This window comes from Triticum urartu, chromosome 3 (assembly GCF_003073215.2).
Source record: "Triticum urartu cultivar G1812 chromosome 3, Tu2.1, whole genome shotgun sequence".
In the NCBI taxonomy this organism is placed as follows: Eukaryota; Viridiplantae; Streptophyta; class Magnoliopsida; order Poales; family Poaceae; genus Triticum; species Triticum urartu.
Window position 1 is genome coordinate 416,285,931 of NC_053024.1, and position 6,754 is coordinate 416,292,684.

Here is a 6,754-nt window from a genome sequence, read left to right on the forward strand (position 1 = left end):
GACACATATGTCTTGGGAACGCTATTACATCAAAGATGGTTATCTTATGAGAGCTAAGAAACTATGTATTCCCAAGTCTTCTCTTCATTTGTTACTTTTGCAAGAATCTCATGGAGGAGGACTTATGGGACACTTCAGACACGACAAGACATTTGCCACGCTCTCCAAGAACTACTTTTGGCCCAAGATGTTTTGCGACGTCTCACGCTTCACCAAATGATGCTCTACAGGTCGCAAAGCTAAGTCTAAAGCTCAATCCCATGGTCTCTATATGCCCCTTCCTATTCCATATCACCCATGGGAAGATATTAGTATGGACTTTGTGCTTTGTTTGCCTAGAACTAGAAATGGAAAAGATTCCGTGTTTGTTGTTGTGGACCGATTCTCTAAAATGGCTCATTTCATCCCATGCAACAAGATAGACGATGCTTCACATGTTGCAAACCTATTTTGTAGGGAAATCTTGCGCCTACACAGAGTTCCAGAGACGATTGTCTCGGACCGTGATGTCAAGTTCTTGAGCTACTTTTGGAAGACCTTATGCGCCAAGCTCGGAATCAAGCTTTTGTTCTCTTTGGCATACCATCCTCAAACCTATGGCCAAACGGAGGTCATGAACCGGACACTCTCCACTCTACTTCGCATGTTGATCAAGAAGAACATCAAGGAGTGGGAGGAGTGTTTACCCATCACCGAGTACGCCTACAACCACGCAAGACACTCTACTACCAGCAAGTCCCCCTTCGATATCGTCTACGGCTTCCACCCATTGTCCGCATTAGACATTCTACCGCTAACACTACAAGAGCGCATCAACATGGACGCGAGTGCGCGAGTGAGCTACCTCAAGAAGATGCATGAAGATACAAGGCACACCATCGAGCGCCAAGTACAACGACTCGCGACCAAGCTCAACATCAACAAGCAAGCCATGATATTCAACATTGGAGATCTTGTGTGGCTACACCTTCGCAATGACTGTTTCCCCAACAAACGCAAGTCCAAGCTTGTACCTCGAGCCGATGGACCCTTCGAGGTGCTCGCACGCTACAACAACAATGCCTACAAGATCGACATCCTACGTGACAAGTACTCCGTGAGCGACATCTTCAACGTCAAATATCTCTCCCCATACAATGGTGATGAGGATTTCGATCCGAGGTCGGATCTTTCCCAAGGGGGGAGATGATGCGGAGCATCCCGTGGTGATCCCCATGGACACTACCTCAACTACCCAAGCTCCAAGTGGACCCATGACAAGAGCTCGAGCATGTGTTATTCAATCCGAGGTGACATCTCTCCTACTTGAGTTTCCCTTACATTCGAGTGAGACATGGCTACTGCCTAAGCCAGACACACTATGTGTGATCAGGTACAACGCAGAAGCCACGGAGCCAGGAGCTGAGGAAGAAGGAACAAGCGTCAACTCCCTGTTCAGCCCGGAACTTCCAGCCAAAGCCCGGAACTTCCGGCCTCCGACGACCCAGACGAGCCCGGGCGTGCCAACTCTCTGGAATGCCCGGAACCTGGCCCAGACCTTCCAGCGCCCGGAACCTCCGTCTCGCCCGGACCTTCCGGCCCCCGGACACTAGCCTGGCTCCCAGTGTTCCAACTCTCGGGTTAGGCCGGACCCTCCCCGGAACCTCCGGCGCTCGAAACTTCTGGCCTCGCCCGAAACTTTCGGCCCTGCCTGCGCGCAATGACTCGGGCTGAGGCCCATGTACCCCTTCGCCCCCTAGACTATATATACTCTTCTTCCACCTATGTTTTAGGGTTAGCAAAGGATTAGCTCATTCGAGAGATAGAGCTTTGCTCATCCACTTGATATCCTTCTCCATTGGAGTTCATGACCTCTTCGGAGAAGATCCCCCAAGTGGATATCAAGAGCCCTCACGGGAAGACCCCCTGAAGGCCTCCTCACGGAGAAGAACTTGCTACTTGTATCACCCTTTGCTGATCGTGGATTGTGTATCTCTTTGTGTTTTGAAGATCTAGCACATGTGTGATCGAATCTTGTTGGTTTGCGTGATTCCTCTCGTGTTTCCCCTCTTGTTCTTCATGCTCTTCGCGGGGTCTGCTCCAATCGTTAAAGATCCACGTTGATGGAGACTTCAACCCACGAAGGGTAACGGCCGCGCGAATCCACGGAGGGCTCCACCCACGAAGGGTCCATGAAGAAGCAACCTTGTCTATCCCACCATGGCCATCGCCCACGAAGGACTTGCCTCACTTGGGTAGATCTTCACGAAGTAGGCGATCTCCTTGCCCTTACAAACTCCTTGGTTTAGCTCCACAATCTTGACGGAGGCTCCCAAGTGACACCTAACCAATCTAGGAGACACCACTCTCCAAAAGGTAATAGATGGTGTGATGATGATGAACTCCTTGCTCTCGTGCTTCAAATGATAGTCTCCCCAACACTCAGCTCTCTCTCACAGATTTAGATATGGTGGAAAGATGATTTGAGTGGAAAGCAACTTGGAGAAGGCTAGAGATCAAGATTCTTGTGGTTCGATTGGAATATCTTGGTCTCAACACATGAGTAGGTGGTTCTCTCTCAGAACATGAATGCTGGAAGTGTAGGCACGTTCTGATAGCTCTCTCCATGAATGGAGGATGGGTGGAGGGGTATATATAGCCTCCACACAAAATCTAACCATTACACATAATTTACCAAACTCGGTGGGACCGAATACTGAAACTCGGTTAGACCGATTTAGTTTAAAATGCGAATGTTAGGCTTTTCGGTGGGACCAACATGTCAACTCGGTGGGACCGATTGTGTTAGGGTTAGGGCATAATGTAATCTCGGTGATACTGATTACATGAACTTGGTGAGACGGAGTTCTGTAATAGGCAAGCTCGGTGGGACCAATCGCTCATTTCGATGAGACCGAAACGTTACGAAAAGAAAATAGAGAGTTTGCATTGCGAACTCGGTGGGACCGATCGCTCATCTCCGTTAGACTAAAACGTTACCTAGGGAAACAGAGAGTTTGCAATCCCATCTCGGTGGGACCGAGATCCCTATCGGTGAGACCGAACTGATTATGGTTTCTGGCTATGGCTATGTCAAATGAACTCGGTGGCGCCGGTGAAGGAAATATGCCCTAGAGGCAATAATAAAGTTATTATTTATTTCCTTATATCATGATAAATGTTTATTATTCATGCTAGAATTGTATTAACCGGAAACATAATACATGTGTGAATACATAGACAAACAAAGTGCCACTAGTATGCCTCTACTTGACTAGCTCGTTGATCAAGGATGGTTATGTTTCCTAACCATAGACATGAGTTGTCATTTGATTAACGGGATCACATCATTAGGAGAATGATGTGATTGACTTGACCCATTCCGTTAGCATAGCACTTGATCGTTTAGTTTGTTGCTATTGCTTTCTTCATGACTTATGCATGTTCCTATGACTATGATATTATGCAACTCCCGTTTACCAGAGGAACACTTTGTGTGCTACCAAACGTCACAACGTAACTGGGTGATTGTAAAGGTGCTCTACAGGTGTCTCCAAAGGTACTTGTTGGGTTGGCGTATTTCGAGATTAGGATTTGTCACTCCGATTGTCGGAGAGGTATCTCTGGGCCCACTCGGTAATGCACATCACTATAAGCCTTGCAAGCATTGCAACTAATGAGTTAGTTGCGGGATGATGTATTACGAAACGAGTAAAGAGACTTGCCGGCAACGAGATTGAACTAGGTATTCAGATACCGACGATCGAATCTCGGGCAAGTAACATACCGATGACAAAGGGAACAACGTATGTTGTGTCTGACCGATAAAGATCTTCGTAGAATATGTGGGAGCCAATATGAGCATCCAGGTTCCGCTATTGGTTATTGACCGGAGACGTGTCTCTTTCATGTCTACATAGTTCTCGAACCCGTAGGGTCCGCACGCTTAAATTTCGATGACGGTTATATTATGAGTTTATGTGTTTTGATGTACCGAAGAAGTTCGGAGTCCTGGATGAGATCGGGGACATGACAAGGAGTCTCGAAATGGTCGAGACGTAAAGATCGATATATTGGACGACTATATTCGGAGATCGGAAAGGTTCCGAGTGATTCGGGTATTTTCGGGAGTACTGGGGAGTTACGGAATTCGTATTGGGCCTTAATGGGCCATACGGGAAAGGAGAGAAAGGCCTCAAAGGGTGGCTGCACCCCTCCCCATGGGCTGGTCCTAATTGGACTAGGGAGGGGGGGCGCCCCCTTCCTTCCTTCTCCTTTTCCGTTCCCTTTCCTTCCCTCCTACTCCTACTACTTGGAAGGGTTCCTAGTTCTACTAGGAAAGGGGGGAATCCTACTCCTGGTGGGAGTAGGACTCCCCTAGGGCGCGCCATAGAGAGGGCCGGACCCTCCCCTCCTCCACTCCTTTATATACGTGGCCAGGGGGCACCCCATAGACACAACAATTGATCTCTTGATCTCTTAGCCGTGTGCGGTGCCCCCCTCCACCATAATCCACCTCGGTCATATCGTAGCGGTGCTTAGGCGAAGCCCTGCGTCAGTAGAACATCATCATCGTCACCACGCCGTCGTGCTGACGAAACTCTCCCTCAACACTCGGCTGGATCAGAGTTCGAGGGACATCATCGAGTTGAACGTGTGCAGAACTCGGAGGTGCCGTGCGTTTAGTACTTGATCGGTTGGATCGTGAAGACGTACGACTACATCAATTGCGTTGTGCTAACGCTTCCGCTTTCGGTCTACGACGGTACATAGACAATACTCTCCTCTCTCGTTGCTATGCATCACCATGATCTTGCGTGTGCGTAGGATTTTTTTTGAAATTACTATGTTACCCAATAGTGGCATCCGAGCCTAGTTTTATGCGTTGATGTAATATGCACGAGTAGAACACAAGTGAGTTGTGGGCGATATAAGTCATACTGCTTACCAGCATGTCACACTTTGGTTCAGCGGTATTGTTGGATGAAGCGGCCCGGACCGACATTACGCGTACGCTTACGCGAGACTGGTTTTACCGCCGTGCTATGCACACAGGTGACTAGCGGGTGTCAGTTTTTCCAACTTTAGTTGAACCAAGTGTGGCTACGCCCGGTCCTTGCGAAGGTTAAAACAGCACCAACTTGACAAACTATCATTGTGGTTTTGATGCGTAGGTAAGAACGGTTCTTGCTCAGCCCGTAGCAGCCACGTAAAACTTGCAACAACAAAGTAGTGGATGTCTAACTTGTTTTTGCAGGGCATGTTGTGACGTGATATGGTCAAGACGTGTTGAGATATAAGTTGTTGTATGAGATGATCATGTTTTGTTGAAGTTATCGGCAACCGGCAAAAGCCTTATGGTTATCTCTCTATTGCATAAGATGCAAGCGCCAAATTATTGCTTTACTTTATCGCTATGCGATAGCAATAGTTGCAAGAGCAATTGTTGGCGAGACAACCATGTGACGACACATTGATATAGATCAAGATGATGGAGATCATGGTGTCATGCCGGTGACGATGGAGATCATGACGATGCTTTAGAGATGGAGATCAAAGGCACAAGATGATGATGGCCATATCATGTCACATATTATGATTGCATGTGATGTTTATCTTTTATACATCTTATTTTGCTTAGTTCAGCGGTAGCTTTATAAGATAATCTCTCACTAAATTATCAAGGTATAAGTGTTCTCCCTGAGTATGCACCGTTGCGAAAGTTCTTTGTGCTGAGACACCACGTGATGATCGGTGTGATAGGCTCTACGTTCAAATACAACGGGTGCAAAACAGTTGCACACGCGGAATACTCAGGTTAAACTTGATGAGCCTAGCATATAACAGATATGGCCTCGGAACACGCAGACCGAAAGGTCGAGCGTGAATCATATAGTAGATATGATCAACATAGTGATGTTCACCATTGAAACTACTCCATCTCACGTTATGATCGGACATGGTTTAGTTGATATGGATCACGTGATCACTTAGAAGATTTGAGGGATGTCTGTCTAAGTGGGAGTTCTTAAGTAATATGATTAATTGAACTTTAATTTATCATGAACTTAGTCCTGGTAGTATTAGCATATCTATGTTGTAGATCAATAGCTCGCGTTTAGCTCCCCTGTTTTATTTTTGATATGTTCCTAGAGAAAATTAAGTTGAAAGATGTTAGTAGCAATGATGCGGATTGGATCCGTGATCTGAGGATTATCCTCACTGCTACACAGAAGAATTATGTCCTTAATGCACCGCTAGATGACAGGCCTATTGCAGGAGCAGATGCAGACATTATCAACGTTTGGCTAGCTCAATATGATGACTACTTGATAGTTTAGTGCACCATGCTTAAACGTCTTAGAATCGGGACTTCAAAGACGTTTTGAACGTCATGGACCATATGAGATGTTCTAGGAGTTGAAGTTAAATATTTCAAGCAAATACCCGAGTTGAGAGATATGAAGTCTCCAACAAGTTCTATAGCTAAAAGATGGAGGAGAATAGCTCAAGCAGTGAGCATATGCTCAGATTGTCTGGGTACTACAATCGCTTGAATCAAGTAGGATTTAATCTTACAGATAAGATAGTGATTGACAGAGTTCTCTAGTCACCATCACCAAGTTACTAGAACTTCATGATGAACTATAGTATACAAGGGATTACGAAAACGATTCCTGATTCTTCGTGATGTTGAAATCGACGAAGGTAGAAACCAAGAAAGAGCATCAAGTGTTGATGATTGACAAGAACACTAGTTTCAAGAAAAGAGCAA